This window comes from Panthera tigris, chromosome C2, assembly GCF_018350195.1.
Source record: "Panthera tigris isolate Pti1 chromosome C2, P.tigris_Pti1_mat1.1, whole genome shotgun sequence".
In the NCBI taxonomy this organism is placed as follows: Eukaryota; Metazoa; Chordata; class Mammalia; order Carnivora; family Felidae; genus Panthera; species Panthera tigris.
The window spans coordinates 49,941,896-49,959,127 of record NC_056668.1 but is presented as its reverse complement, the minus strand read 5'-3'; the positions used below and the strand labels follow the sequence as shown (position 1 = coordinate 49,959,127).

Below are 17,232 nucleotides of genomic sequence, written 5' to 3'. Positions count from 1 at the left end.
GAACACCATATGACCTAGTCAAGCTGATGCATAAAATTAACCATCATGATCAAAATTTAAGTCTCTGACATTCTAGCAAGGAAAGACTGGGGAAGGGGGTGCATACCCAAACAAAATAATAACTAAAGCTGCTTAACAGGTTTTCCTTCAATAAACAACTGCTTTTATACCAAAGTGGTTGTCAATATTTCATTCTAAAATATGAAGGAGGTTTTAATTCACTACAAGTCCAATAGGTCTTCTAAGAAAGAATAGAAGAGCTAGGATTGAAGCATTTCAAGAGGGTTTCATGGAAGAAGGAAGGGACTTAAGCCTTGGAAATGAGTGAGGATTGAATCAACAAAGAAATGCACAAATGCTGCCTTACAATTGCATTGTGTCAGGATCACATCACAGGTTAACAAATGGCATCAGCAAACAATGCAATGTGCCAGTGAATATTTTGTATTCCCAGTTCTTAAATTTGGCCTTGTAGAGAAAATTAGTTCATATTTGCTCTCCTATCTTTTTCATCAATTTCCTTGAGCCCTGTCAAAGACATGTGCTATGGAAATAGGAGGGAGCAGAACAGAAATTACTTCTAAGTTTATCAATCTCTTTTTCTGTTCAGCTTGTCATTAGATATGTCAAGCTAAGGTTTAGCTTAAGTTCATGATCCATGGAGATATTTTTAAGAATAATAAATACATGAGGTGAGACTATTCAAATAGTGAAACTGTTTTTCTTCTTCTTCTTCTTCTCCTCCTTCTCCTTCTCCTCCTTCTCCTTCTTCTTCTTCCCCCCTGACTTTTGGATCATCAGAAAAATAATTTTCAGTAGGAAATCGACCTGAGAAGATAGAATATCTTGGCTATCTGATGAACCCATGAGTGATTTTTTTTTGGTAAACCTATAAGGTCTTATCTCAAAAATGTAGATCTCACTTTCTCAAGGTCAAAGGAGAGATCATGACTTCTTTAGAGTAAACATATGTCAGGCATCAAAAAAGCCCTAAAAGTAATAAATGTAAGTCTGTAAATGCTATCTTCTATTATATCAAACTACAGGTAATTGTCGTTTTACTGCACCTCACTTTACTGCACTTTACGGATACTGCAATTTTTAAAAACTGAAGATTTATAGCAACCTTATGTTGAAAAAGTCTATCAGTGCCTTTTTTTAAACAGCATTAGCTCATTTCATGTCTCTGTCACATTTTGGTAATTCTCACAATATTTCAAATATTTACATGATTATTATATTATGCTTATCTGTGACCTATTATCTTTGATGTTACTATTATAAATGTTTTGGGACACTATACACTATGCCCATATAAGATGGCACACTCATTCAATAAATGTTGTGTGTCTGCTCCACAAACTGTTCCCTTGTCTCTTTCTCCTCAGGTTTCCTTATTTTCCTGAGACATAACAATTGAAATTTGGTCACTTAATAACCCTGCAATGGCTTCTAAGGGTCAAAGTAAAAGGAAGGATTGTACATCCCTTACTTTAAATCAAAAGCTAGAAATGATAAAGCTTAGCAAGGAAGGCATCTGTAAAGCTGAGAGACCAAAATCTAAGCATCTTGCACCAAACAGCCAAGTTGTGAATGCAAAGGAAAAGTTCTTGAAGGCAGGTAAAAGTGCTACTCCAGTGAACACATGAATGATAAGAAAACAATAGAGCCTTATTTCTGATATGGAGAAAGTTACAGTGGTTTGGATAGAAGAGCAAACCAGCCACAACATTCCTTTAAGCCAAAGTCTAATTCAGAGCAAAGTCCTAACTCTCTTCTATTCTGTGAAGGCTAAGAGAGGGAGGAAGCTGCAGAAGAAAAGTTGAAAGCTAGCAGAAACTGGTACATGAGGTTTAAGGAAAGAAGCCATCTCCATAACATAAATATAACAGTGCAAGGTGAAGCAGAAGGTTATCCAAAAGATCTAGCTATGGTAATTAATGAAGGCAGCTACACTAAACAACTGATCTTCAGTGTAGACAAAATAGCTTTCTATTGGAAGAAGATGCCATCTAGGACTTTCATAGCTAGAGAGGAGAACTCAATGCCTGCCTTCAAAGCATCAACGAATAAGCTGACTCTCTTGTTAGGGGACTGATACAGACAGAAAATTTAAGTTGAAACCAATGATCATTTACCATACCAAAAATCCAAGGGCTCTTAAGAATTATGCTACATCTAAGGGTGCCTGGGTGGCTCAGTCAGTTAAGCACCAGACTCTTGGTTTTGGCTCAGGTCATGATCTCATGGTTTGTGAGTTTGAGCCCTGCATCATGTTCTCTGCTGTCTGCACAGGTCCTGCTTCAGATCCTCTGTCCCCACCTCCTTCTGTCCCTCCCCCACTTGCACTCTCTCAAAATAAATACATAAAAACTTAAAAAAAATTATGCTACATCTATTCTGCCTGTGCTCTAGAAATGGAATAGCAAAGCCTGGATAACATTTGTTTGTATAGTTCAGTGACTATATTAAGCCCACTGTTGAGACCAACTGCTCAGAAAAACAAACAGAAACAAAAGGAATCCTTTCAAAATATTACTGCTCATTGAGAATGTACTTGGTCACCCAAGAGCTTTGATGGAGATATACAAGGAAATAAGTCTTATTTTTGTGCCTGGTAATACAACAGCCATTTTGCAGCCCATGGATCGAGGAGTAATTTTGACTTCAAGTCTTAAGAAAAACATGTCAGAAAGCTATAGCTACTATAGACAGTGATTCCTGTGATGGATCAGTTCAAAAGCAATTGAAATTCTTCTGGAAAGAATTCACCATTCTAGATGCCATTGAAAAAATTTGTGATTCATGGGAAGAGGTCAAAATGTCAACATGAACAGGAGTTTGGAAGAAGTTGATTCCAACCCTCATGTATGACTTCCAGGGTTTCAAGGCTTCGATGGAGGAAGTCATGGCATATATGGTGGAGACAGTAAGACAACCAGAAGTGCAATCTGAAGATGTGACTGAATTGGTACAATATCATGATAAAATTTTCACGTGAGGAATTGCTTCTTACAGATGAGCAAACAAAGGGTTTTGAGATGCAGACTGTTGAAATGGCAAAGGATTTACAATATTACATAAACTTAGTTGATAGAGCAGCTGCAGGGTTGGAAAGGATTGGCTTCAAATTTCAAAAAAATTCTGTGCTAAAATTCACTCAAACAGCATCTCATCCTACCGAAAAATCATTTGTGAAAGGAAGAGTCAATCTATGTGGCAATTTCATTTTTGTCTTAAGAAATTGCCACCACCCTGATCAGTCAGCAGCCATCAACATTAAGACAAGACCTTCTATGGGCAAAAAGATTACGCTTTGCTCAAAGTTCAGATGATAACATCTTTTAAAAATGAAGTATTTTTAAAGTATGTACAGTTTTTGAAAATAGTGCTACTGCTCACTTAGACTACAGTATAGTAGAACATAACCTTTATATATACTAGGAAAACAATAAATGCATTTGACTCACTTTATTATAATATTAATTTTATTATGGTGGTCTAGAACTAAACCCACAGTATCTCTAAGTTATGCCTTTATTTAAATAAATATCAGTGAATTTCCATATTATTCCTATAATTTAAGGGAGTATAATGATTATGCAAATTTTAAAGAATAGAATAACCATAGATGAGAAAAATATTAGTACTTAGTTTTCAGTTTTATTAAATCTAAAACTCTTGGAAATAAGTGTTTTTTCTAACCAACTTTGAACTTTTTTCTTTTTTAGTTTTTAGTTGTTTTTTAAAATTATTTTTGCTTTTGAAATCTAGGCAATGACATTTACACTGATTTGTATTAAAAATTTAAAAAAATCTTGAGTTCACATAAACCAATTTAATAATAGGTGTGTGCAAAATATCCCAGGCCAAATAAATGACCAAACAATACTTGTTTTGGTGTATATTACAAAAAAAAAAGGCTAGAAATAAATTTAAAAAATAAGTTTTAGGTCTCTTTTTCTAACACTCAGAAAACATATTGAATAAAGAAATTGGAAAGCAGAATTTGAAGAACTCATCAACCTAGCTTTTGATAGAAGTAAACACAAAGCATCTTAGTTACTGATAATCTTACACTCTTAAAAAATCTAACTCAGTAGGAATACCCACAAACTCTCTTGGTTACCCTGACCAGGGATTCACTTTCTCAAGAAATAAATTTTGAAAAAGAAATCATAGTTTTTGGTTTCATCTTGTCATCTCCACCCTCCATGAATATTGAGCACATCTAAGGCACAACTAAAACTAACTGAAAAATATGGTACTAATTGGTCATCTCTATACTTTTCTCATTGGCCCAATAGTTCCCAATGGATAGAATAAATAAATATAGATGTGAGCCATCAAAAAGAAATCTTGCCATTAACAACAACATGGATGGAACTAGAGTGTATTATGGTAAGGGAAATAAGTCAGAGAAAGACAAATACCATATGATTTCACTCATATGTGGAATTTAAGAAATACAACAGATAAACATAGAGGAAGGGTGGGAGAAAAAGAGAGGGAAACAAACCATAAGAGATTTTCAACTATAGAGAACACATAGAAAACTACAGAGAACTTGCTGGAAGGAAGTGGGTGGGAATGGGATATATGGGTGATGAGCATTAAGGAGGTCACTCATTGGGATGAGCACTGGGTGTCACATGATGAATCACTAAATTCTACTCCTAAAAACAATATTACACTATATGTTAACTAGAATTTAAATAAAAAGTTGAAGAAAAAATCTAGATGTACTGGCAATTAGTTCCTGAAGTCTGTATTTTGCTTTAGTCATTTTTTTTTTTATCGTCTTGGTTTACTGTATATGTGATTTATACTGCAGAGAGAACAGACTTTGGGGAAATCAGACTGTATTCAAATCCCTAATTGTTCAATTTTTCAGTTGTATTATCTGGGGAAAATGTCCTAACCTTTATTCACCTCAGTTTACCCTAGTTGTGCATGTTAGTTGAGGCCTGAGCACATTGTTCAAAATTAATGTTGCACTGTGCCCTTTAATAGCACTTCTTTCACACACTTTTATACTTCATAACAGTCATAAATACAAAAAATAGTCATCGTATAAAAAGCCATTTTCTTTTATATTCTTATATTTTTCTTTAAAATAGTTTTATATTCATGCAACCATTTTGATTACCTAATGCATTTCATTTATTGTTCAATTATTTCACAAACATTTATTGGTCTCCTACTATGTGCCAGGCAGTGCCAAATCCTGAGAATGAATGAGGTATAATCCCTACTCTCAAACAGTTTATAATATATTAGGGAAGAGTAGAAGGAAAAAAAAATGAATGGTTATATGTGCTATAACAGATACATAATCAGAGTTCTTGGGAGAGAACAAAATGAGAGATACTAGAGTATCTATTTTAAAAATTTTTTTAACGTTTGAAAGAGGCCTTGGAGAATGAAAAATATTCCTCAGATAGAAAACAAGGGGAACCAGGAAAAGGATAATGTTAGGCACAATGAACAGCTCATGCAAAGACACAGAGATGTGAAACGTTAGCATATCAATCCTAGCAACCATACTCTTCAATCAATTATAAATCTATTATCACTTTCCAGTAATCTTGGTTCCTTAATACATTCTCTGTGTATGACTTATAAAGTAATCATTTTATGTAGGTATCGATCTACATAAAACTATCTGGAAGTAAGAATACCTCAGCTAATTTAATTCCATCTCATTTCTATTTTTTTAAATGTTTATTTATTTTTGAGAGAGAGAGTGTGTGAGCAGGAGAATGGTAGAGGGGGACAGAGGCTCCAAAGTGGGCTCTGCACTGACACCAGCAAGCCCGATATGGGGCTCAAACTCACAAACCATAAGATTATTACCTGAAGTCGGATGCTCAACCAACTGAGCCACCAAGCCACCCCTCATTTCTATTTTTAAATTTTAATTTCATAATATATTTTTTCACACAGTACAGTCCTATAGTTCCAAAATTGAAAGATCAGGGTATACATCGAAAAATTTCCTTCTCACAGCCACCCATTTGTTAACTTACATCACTGCTATTTAGTCTCTTGTTTTTGTCTACAGTTATTTTATGAACATGCTATCAAGTACTCTCAGATATTCTTTTTTATTCTGTAATAAATCCTACAGATCTTTCCATGACGCCACAAAAAGTTATTTCTAATTAATATAATTTAAATAGTCTCCTTAAATAGACATGCATATTGTTTCCAAACTGTTACTATTTAAATAATGCAGAAATTAATATTTTTTACATGTTATTTCACTCGTGTGAAATGTCTCTATAGGCAAAATCTAAAATAAAATTGGGGGGGGGCGGTCAATGAATATACATAATTATGTTCAACATTGCCAAACTCTTTTTCATAGTGGTTATATTACCATGGTACCCATACTGAAACCAGCAATATACAAGGGTCTCTGCTTTCCCATAGCCTGGGTAACAATGTGAGCTATTTCTCATGTATTTTGGGGGTTATTTTCTAACCTGGTATATCTAGATAGATAGAAAATGCTTTGTTTTGGATATAAAATCAATGCACAGAAATTGGTTGCATTCCTATATACCAATAAGGAAGCAACAGAAAGAAAAATCAAGGAATCGATCCCATTTAGAATTGCACCAAAAAAACATAAAAAACCTAGGACTAAATCTAACCAAAAATGTGAAAAACGTATACATTGAAAACTATAGAAAGCTTATGAAAGAAATTGAAGAAGACACAAAAAAATGGAAAAATATTCCATGCTCCTGGATAGGAAGAACAAATATTGTTAAAATGTCAATACTACCCAAAGCAATCTACATATTCAATGCAATACCTATCAAAGTAACACAAGAATTCTTCACAGAGCTAGAACAAACAATCCTAAAATTCGTATGGAACCAGAAAAGACCCCAAATAGCCAAAGCAATCTTGAAAAAGAAAACCAAAGCAGGAGGCATCACAATCCCAGACTTCAATCTGTATTACAAAGCTGTAATCATCAAGATAGTATGGTACTGGCACAAAAACAGACACTCAGATCAATGGAACAGAATGGAGAACCCAGAAATGGACCCACAAATGTATGGCCAACTAATCTTTGACAAAGCAGGAAAGAATATCCAATGAAAGAAAGACAGTCTCTTCAGCAAGTGTTGCTGGGAAAAGTAGACAGCGACATGCAGAAAAATGAACCAGGACCACTTTCTTACACCATACACAAAAATAAACTCAAAATGGATCTAAATGTTAAGACAGGAAGCCATCAAAATCCTTGAGGAGAAAGCAGGCAAAAACCTCTTTGGTCTTGGCCATAGCAACTTCTTACTCAGCATGTCTCCAGAGACAAAGGGGAACAAAAGCAAAAATAAACTATAGGGACCTCATCGAAATAAAAAGCTTCTTCATAACAAATGAAACAACCAGCAAAACTAAAAGGCAATTGACAGGATGGGAGAAGATATTTGCAAATGACATATCAGATAAAGGGTTATTATCCCCTTATCAAACTTATCAAACTCAACACCCAAAAAATAAATAATCCAGTGAAGAAATGGGCAAAAGACATGAATAGACACTTCTCCAAAGAAGACATCCAGATGGCCAGCCAACACATGAAAAAATGCTCAACATCACTCTTCATCAGGGAAATACAAATTAAAACCACAATGAGATATCACCTCACATCTGTCAGAATGGCTAACATTAACAACTCATGCAACAACAGATGTTGGCGAGGATGCGAAGAAAGAGGATCTCTTTGGCACTGCTGGCGGGAATGCAAACTGGTGCAGCCACTCTGGAAAACAGTATGGAGGTTCCTCAAAAAACTAAAAATAGAACTATCCTATGACCCAGCAATGGCACTACTAGGTATTTATCCAAGGGATACAGGTATGCTGTTTTGAAGAGGCACATGAACCCCAAAATTTATAGCAGCACTATCAACGATAGCCAAAGTATACAAAGAGCCCAAATGTCCATTGATGGATGAATGGATAAAGAAGATGTAGTATATATAGAGAGAGGAGTATTACTTGGCAATCAAAAAGAATGGAATCTTGCCATTTGCAACTATGTTGATGGAACTATTATGCTAAGCGAAATTAGAGAAAGACAAATAGCATATGACTTCACTCAAAGGAGGACTTTAAGAGACAAAAGAGATGAACATAAAGGAAGGGAAGCAAAAATAATATAAAAAACGGTGAGGGGGACAAAACATAAGAGACTCTTAAATATGGAGAACAAACAGAGGGTTACTGGAGGGGTTGTGGGAGGCGGGATGGGCTAAACGGGTAAGGGGCATTAAGGAATCTACTCCTGAAATCATTGTTGTGCTATATGCTAACTAACTTGGATATGAAAGAAAGAAAGAAAGAAAGAAAGAAAGAAAGAAAGAAAGAAAGAAAGAAAGAAAGAAAGAAAGAAAACGCTTTGTTCTTTTTAAAGATCTTTCTATATATATATATATATATATATATATGCAGTGTTTGAGTATAATTTTGTATAGTTTTATATTATATGTAGGAATGAGCATGGTTTTATTACTTTAAGAATCATTTTTTTTTCTTTTCAAAATTTTTTTAATGTTTACTTATTTTTGAGAGAGACACAGAGAGTGGAGGGGTGGGGGCAGAGAGAGGAGACACAGAATCTGAAGGAGACTCCAGGCTCTGAGCTGTCAGCATAGAGCCTGACATGAGGCTTGAACTCACAGACCACGAGATGATGACCTGAGCTGAAGTCAGGCACTCAACAGACTGAGCCATCCAGGTGCCCCTGAATCATTTTCTTTTTTAATGGGATGCTTGATCTCAAGTGTCCCCCCTTTTTCCTATTTAGGTTTTGATCCTATTCTAATGTAATTATAGGTGTTCTTTCTATATTAAAATCAGATAGACAGATATAGATATTTAATACACAAAGCAAAATCTATGATGAGAAAAAAGCATTTGTATTCAAAAAGTCTATTTTTCCTCTATCTATAATTACTAGAGTATTTTACAGTCAATACAGATTTTCCTTCATACCAATACCCACACTCATAATTCCCAAATGTCAAATTCTAATAATAAATAAATGGAAATAGCAATAAAAGATGGTGGGTATACTTAAAGTCAAACTTGAAATTAGTGCTATTAATTTTTTATTACTTAAAAGAAAAAAATTAATGAGTGCTCCCAATGTAATGAATTTCATAGATTTCGATTTTATTTTGAGATGACATTTTAATGAGAAGTGTAAGTAAATTAGAAAAAATAGTCACTAACACATGAAATAAAAACTCATTTGCAGAGCTTTTTGGAATGGGTGGTCGATAAAGAGGTTGATGTGTTGATCATTTTCTATACAATATTCTGTGAAAATATTTTTAGATGATTTCAAAGGGGGACATACCATTTTAGGCAAAAGAGCTTCTGATACTTTTCAGAATACTTTTCTCTACCAGGCACTGTGACCACAATGGGCAAAATGCATGGTAGCACTATTATAACAGAATGAAAGATGGACTTACGAAGTTAATATTGTAAAAAAAGGATCTAAAGTAACTATATTAAGTGATGTGATTTTGTGTGAGTATTCCTTCCACATCAAGTTTCACTGAAATAAATGGTGCAGCCATCTTGTTCATTTTCATACATCTTTACCTATTTAATTTAAAATGTAAACACTCTACATAACCAATTTTACTACATAATAAAAATGTTTTAATACTTCACTGAAAACTCAAATGTGTTTAACAATTTATTTTTAAAATGCTCTAAATTGATAATGTGCAGAAACCAGCAAGTTTTAAGGTGACATGATTTGAAATAGTCATGGAATGCTACCATTTAAAAATAACAAATATGTATCATATAAACTGCATTAAGTAAATCATAAGGTTTTTACATAGTACTAATGATTCACCCTGAGCATACTGTGAAAAGTTCAATCATTAAACCATTCATTACCAGATGCCAAGAAGAAGTAGATGCTAACCCTGCTGGATCTCTAATCTTTGGCCAAGGCACATTCCAAAAACAGTGAGAAATTAAAAGCTTTGCTGATTGGATTACTAACACACATAATGGTCAAAAGGAATTTCAAAACGCAACTATTTCAGAAATCTGTAGTTTTCTTGGATACAAAACTAAGAAAAGTAAAATTCTTTAGAATATGAGATCATTGAAAAGTCAATTCTTTCAAATACACATATACAATACCACAATTCCTACCATTTCTGTGTTTGCCTTGCATCTTTTCCAAAATAACAACATTTAGATTTCAGTGTTTTGTTTAAAGGCATTCAGTTTTGTATCCTTTCATTGGTAACTCTAAAGAGGTAAAAGACCAAAAACAGAAAAAGACAGGTACCATTGTTCTATATTTACAAATGAGACAGCTCTAGTGACATCAATAATTATATTCATTATCCTTATATCCTTGTGACTTTTAGGTGAACATGTATCTACCGTGTTTCTGTGGCAACTAATTTTGGAAATGCAGAAAAACAACCTAAAAAGCCAGAGCTGCTTTGGCTTATCTGCAAAGTTTGGGGACTGTTATTGTACATAGCCAACATAATGGCAGTACTCTCTGGTGTGAGTTCTGGGTATCCCTCATGAGTTTAGATTTCTGCTCATTTTTATAGAGTACTAATCCTGTATGTTTTCCCTGTATAGCCTCACCTTCCATTGATCTCCACCAAATTCATTCCTGGACTAGAGAAGAGGCTAATAATAGGAAATATTCCTGTGGTTATTATGGTCTAAATACTGTGTTCTTTTGCTGTCCTATTATAATTATTCCTATAATAACTCTATGAAGTAAAGGCATTTTTCACTCACCCCTTTTACAATTAAGTAAATTGAGATAGAAAAAGAATAAGTTATCCTGCTCAGATTATCCAATTGTTAAAATTCAGGGCAGAAATTGAAACCCAAAGTCTTTGGGATGTCAGAGTCCTGGATTTTAGCCTGTTTTTCTGCCTTATCTAATAGATTCTAAATATCTATATTAATGACTAAAAATGTCTTCAAACGTGAAAGAATCAGGTTTGGTTTTTTGGATTCTGCAGTTAATTTGGGGGTATTCAAAAAACATAAATTAGTAGACTGGGTCAAATAAAATCCATTGATGTCCTAAAGATAACTCTATGTGAAACCTTTTGAAAATATAATTTAAAACTATGGTAGACTTCCAAAAATATATTAGAAACAAATAGAATATAACCTCCAGAGGTCATCTGAAAATCAAACTACTTCAGATTTGTCACACACAGGTGTCTTTTACAAAGAGGGTATTCACCTCCAAAAGTCAAACTACCATATAAATCAAAAAAATACTTAAATTCAGGTTTCGTTTTTTTGTTTCTAAGTTTGTGCCTGACTATATTTACTGTCAAAAATTAAACTTGAGATATTACAATGGTAATAAAAATGTCACGTAGGATTTGCTTATATACTTTTAAATGATATTAAAAGTGAGTTGTAAACTGGACTGCATAAAAGAAAAATGTGTATGGCTATTGATCTTCTTTAAATGAGAAGGTTTCACCATTGCTGTGGTAGGGAGGCTTGCCACAGGAATGTAGACAGCTCATTAATGTCCAAACTTAAAGATAAAGTGCCCTATTTTTAGACAATTAGAGGGTTGAAATAGTGTTTTCTCATCTTAGAATTCTACACAATAGCATTGCAGAAGACCATTTCAAATGATTAAGTAAATCTGTGACCTTGAAATGTGGGTAAAACACATGAGAAAGAGAGGAATAGGGCTGAACATGTATCTGAGGAATTGACACAACATGGTGACATATAAGAGACCACAGGGCCTAAAACTATGCTTTCCTCAACTGTCAGAGAGGGAAAAAAAATGCATTAATCTCCCTTACACCTACAGGGACATAACCCAATATGTCTTGATCAATCTCAAAGACCACATAAGTATGATAGTGGATATACAACAAAGCTCCCCAAATTAATTTTACCCCAATGGTGGTGAAAATAATGTTTTTATGTGATCATTTACTCCTCCTTTTTTTAAATCATTTCTTTGTATATAAGTCATCACGATGTTTAGATATCATTCTAGAATATGCAACAGAAAAATGTTTGTACAAAAATATGTATGTCTACCTTTAAAAGAAGAGGTAAAATGTGTGTTCCCAGCAAGTAGAAGGAATCCCAAACAGTTCTCATGTGAATAACACCAGGTTATTGCCCACAGGGCCTGAATGTTGTCAGTGGTCTCAGATTTAATATCTTCCAAGATAGAGAGGAACAAAGTTTTTGCACCAGACTACTATTCATTCTTGAGATACCATGCTGTTTATGTAAATTTTACATTTTTAAAATCAGGAATTTCAATATCTGCACTTAGATTTTTTTTTAATATTCCCTAGTCATTAAATGACTATTAATTTAGCTTAAATTTCAAATGGTATAAAAACACATACTGCAGTGCCTGATTTTAATGCTGTACCTTAGAACAAATTTTGCCATTATACAGGTCAGTTCTGAAGCTGGTTCCTTTTGTGAAATACACTCTCATGGTAACTCCATATTTTATATTTATGTTTGAATTACATGTTCCTATTTTAATCATTTGGATTACAAATGTCATCATAACAAATGTGTTTAGTAATATTTATATTTATCATGTTGCTATACATTCTCCCTAATCATCAGCAGAGAAGAGGAACTCACTGTTCCTGGTCTCAGGCCCCCTGAATCATTTGGGGTTCTGGAAATTCTCCCTCTGGCTCCATATTTAGGATCAAAAGAGAACATATTCTCCCCTCCTTGACCCTCTTTAGTTCCCATTCTCCATTCTTTCTAGTCCCAGAAAAGATTCCTGTCTCATCCTCCCCAGAAGTACACCACCTACATGTGAGGCAACAGTACTGGTTTCAACATACATTTATTTCAATTACTAAGAAAAACTTCAGTTTACCCTCACATTAGCATTCATACCTCCAGGACACCTGCACTAGTTGACCAGTATCCCATATATTGACCTCATTTTCCAATTCTTAGAGTCTGTCTCCTCTCAGAATCCCATGTCATACAAACCTGATTTAGAAAAGCCCACTATCTAGGCCTTTTTCTGTTGTATCCATAAGCATGACTCAGGGGAAATCACATCATCTCTTTGAGCCACATTTTCCCTCTACAAAACAATGGGTTTATTACAGGACATATTATGAAGCTATGTGAGCATTCAGTGGTTAGCTGACCATAGGTGACAGATCATTGCTCAATATATTTGATATTATGACTTAACCTTTTGAATTTATTTGTGGAATAGAGATATTTAAAGGGGATATAAAGATAAACAACACATGACATAAAAATAGCATTCCTACCCAGTTAAATATGAAAGTAACCTTTAGTCTTTTATTAAGCAGATAAACCAGGAAATGTTTTGATGAGAGAAAATGAAATGAAAATTAACCAGCATTTTCCAATGACAAATGTTAGCCTAATAATAGGAAAGAATGTTTTTCTACCAATGTTATGAATCCTATAGTAAGAAATTCGGAAAAATCTCTCTACCTGATGCCCTCATTTAGTAGCTGACTTATTGAATCAGAAAAATTCAAGTCATGCTAGAGAAGTGGTACTCAGATCCTGTGTATAGATTTGTTACAACACTTGGGAAGTTACCTTATAAAAGAGATTTCTGATTAATTTACAGGCCTAAGGAAACAACACCACTGTAAGTATCAATGATTTATAATTTGATAAATATTTCCCATGCTCTGCCAAAGATTGTGATAAAAAGCCAGACTCAGGATTACTGTCCTAGAAGATATTATCTATTGCCTTCATCTTTAAAGAATTAGTCCTGTTACATAGCCTATAAAGTAGCACATATAAGAGACAAATAAAAATTTTGATCTGAAATTTCAATGAAGGTAAATAAATCCAGATCAAATTATGGCTCTTACCTGTGTAATTGAAGTTCAGTAAGAGAGTAGAACTTAAAAATTCTCATCAAACAAACAGACAAAAACTCAAGACAAATATGTGAGAGGTAATAGATATGTTTATTCAAAGGGGGGAATTCTTTCACAATGTATATGTACATCAAATCCTGATGTTGTACACCTTAAATATCTTTTTAAAATTATTTTTAATTTTATTTAAACCCAAGTTAGTTAACCTATAGTGTAATAAAACTATTTTTACCTTCATATGCATCAATATTTTCTTTATATAATTTAGGTACTCTCATTTTGGGTGCATATATTTATAACAGTTATATCATCTTTTTTTAAAAAAAATATCAAGTTAGTTAACATATAGCATAGTATTGGTTTCAGGAGAATTTAGTGATTCATTACTCATATAGAACACCCATTTCTCAGCCCAACAAATGGCCTCCTTAATGCCAATCACCCATTTAGCTCATCCCCCTACCCACCTCCCTCCATCAATCCTCAGTTCTCTTTATTTAAGAGTCTCTTATGGTTTGCCTCTGTCTTCTTTTTCCTTCCCTTCCCCTACATTCATCTATTTTGGTACTTAAATCCCACATATGAGTGAAATCCTATGGTAGCTGTCTTACTCTAATTTTGCTTAGCATAATACACTCTAGTTGCATCCATATTGTTGCAAATGCCAAGACTTAATTCTTTTTGATTGCTGAGTAATATTCCATTACACACACACACACACACACACACACACACATATATATATATATATATACACACACACATGCATATCACAGCTTCTTTATCCATTCAAAAGTCGATGGACACTTGGGCTCTTTCCATGACTTAGCTATTGTTGATAGTGCTGCTATAAACATTGGGTTGTATGTGCCCCTTCAAATCAGCATTTTTGTATCCTTTGGAAAATACCTAGTAGAGCAATTCCTGGGTTGTAGGGTAGTTCCATTTTTAATTTTTTGAGGAACCTCCATACTGTTTTCCAGAGCAGCAGCACCAGTTTGCATTTGATTGGGGATGATTTAGAAGCAGTTGTGCCTAAAGTTCCCACTTCCCTTTTGTTAATTTTTGTATCTCAACCCATTATTACATGGGAAAATGTTTGAGGACTGACAATCTTTTTGAGAGTCCAGTTACCTGGAGCAATCAGAGAGATTCTACCCAGGACAAAACTTTGTTACCTTCAAGCCAAAGTTTCAGGACTAAAACAGGGGGCCCCAAAATTAACTGGCGCCTCTGGGAAGTAGTGCAAACACATCCCATTTGTGAGTGGAAGCCTCCCTTCCTGTAGGCTCTCTTATCACTGGCTTAAGATATACTGTGGACGTCTGGCCTGGACCAGGAGTAAAAGCAGAGCCACCACTAGGATTCTTGCTCAGGAAGTTGTACAGAGATGTGGCATTCTAGACTCCATAGCATCTGCTCAGGGAACACACTTGGAAGCTTCTGTATTCCGAGAATGAACTTGTGAGCAGATCCTTTAACTTGTGTGTCAGCCCATGCATGGTGGTGGGACTGAAGCCTAGAATGGCTCCTACCTCTGTCAGCCCAGCTCCCTCTTCCACCCCGCTCAGCACACACTTATGATCTTGTCATTTCACTGAGGTTTTGAAATGATTTTTATAACACCCTAGCTTCTGGAGAATATTAGGTTTGTTTCAAGCCTCCCTTCTGGTCTACCTATTTCATGACCTGTCCCTGTCCTGGTTCTGGGGCTGCCTGCAAGTGGAGGACGGAACAATGATCTCCCCACCTTTGTGAAGACTGGCTTTTCACACTGTACAGAGCTGGTAGTAGCCTGGGGGTGGGGGATGGGGGTGGTCATGGGTCAGTCTTCATCTGAGTTACTGGGGCCGAGGTACTGGCAGACAGCATCATAGTGAAGCTCCACCAGCTGATTCTCTCTTCACAGTTGCACCAGAGCCCGACTCCGTTTTCTGTCCCAGTCCAGCAGGCGTCCCACTCTTCCAGCCTGTGGCCCCAGCACCGGTTGCCTTGGACTTTGGGGACCAGGGTCTCCAGCATGTCTTCCCTCAAGCCTTCCAGGACTAGGCCTTCATCTATTAGACACACACAGGTATCTGGGCTGAGGACATCTTCAATCGTCATCTTGGTGTTGTAATACCAGCCACAATACAACCTTGTGCAGCTTGTCCACAAAGGAGGTTTTATGCAACTGGCTGAGATCCAAGGAGTTCTTGTCAAACTCCTGCTGGGAGACAGGTGCAGCCAGTATTCACTAACAGTCACCATTCGGCTCCCCATGGCCAGGTGAACCATGGCCCGAACACTGTCAGGATCGAGGCCTTCTACCTTTCCATAGAGGCCTCGGTGAGGGCCAGAACCACCACACCTTCCCGGGGCACCAGTCCTTGAGGCTGGTCTTCCTTATCCTTCTCTTGCTCCTCATCTGGGCTTCACAGGTGGTGGAGGCCAGTGGGGGGCCAGGGCCCTGACTTCAGTCAGGTTCGCACCCAGGCCTAACCCCTTCAGCCTTGGTGGGTTAACACGGGGCTTCAACACTTGATTGAAGGTGCGGCCAACGCCCTCGCCAGGTTTCCAGCCCATACCTCATAACACAGCCAGCCCATAGGCTTCTACAGGGACTGCCTCCTAGTCAGCTTCCTCCAGCACTGTCTCAAGCCCAGGGTTTGCTATCTGCCACCTCCTGGTTGGGGATGCATTCTTGCTGGATCATGGGGTTAGCAAGCATGGGGTCAACACCTGATTTTTCTCTCTCCTCCAGGGACTTCTTAGAGTTCTCAGTGAGCTCCTTCACAGCCTGGGACAGTACCGTATCCACCAAGGCCTCAGTATTTGTGGATGACCCAGAAGCCTGGGCCGGTAGCTGCCTGCGATGGCCATTCTGTATCAAAAGGATGACGAGTTCCTTGGGGGGTTCTGAGGGTTTCATTCTCGGCAGCTTGCTCCCTTCCAGGGTCTTTAAGAAATCCTTCTCCTCCAGAGCCGCACCTGAGTCATCTGTATCCGCCAGCGGTCTCTGCTCCATTGTGTGACTAAAGCTGAATTTAATTGAGGCAGCTGAGGCTCCCGCGGGCCACAAAGTACCCTCTTCAGCGTCCGCCATCTCACCCCTCCTTCCCGGGCGACTTTTACACCTTAAGTATCTTAATATTTTACTTAATTATATCTCGATATAGCTGCAAAAAAAATATGGCTCTTATGATGCAATGTTATTTTCACTAAGGTTCTTTCCAAGATGACTTAATGCATACTTGACAGAATTAAGGATATGTAATTCTCCCTTATTCTGTTTTAGGAAATGAAGAAAATAGGTTTTC

The 17,232-nt window shown here is 36.2% G+C and overlaps 1 pseudogene; it reads right to left on the bottom strand.

The window, feature by feature from the left end:
* Nucleotides 1-15,758: 15,758 nt before the first annotated feature.
* On the bottom strand, nucleotides 15,759-17,031 carry LOC102971565 (annotated as a pseudogene).
* Between the last annotated feature and the right edge of the window lie 201 nt (nucleotides 17,032-17,232).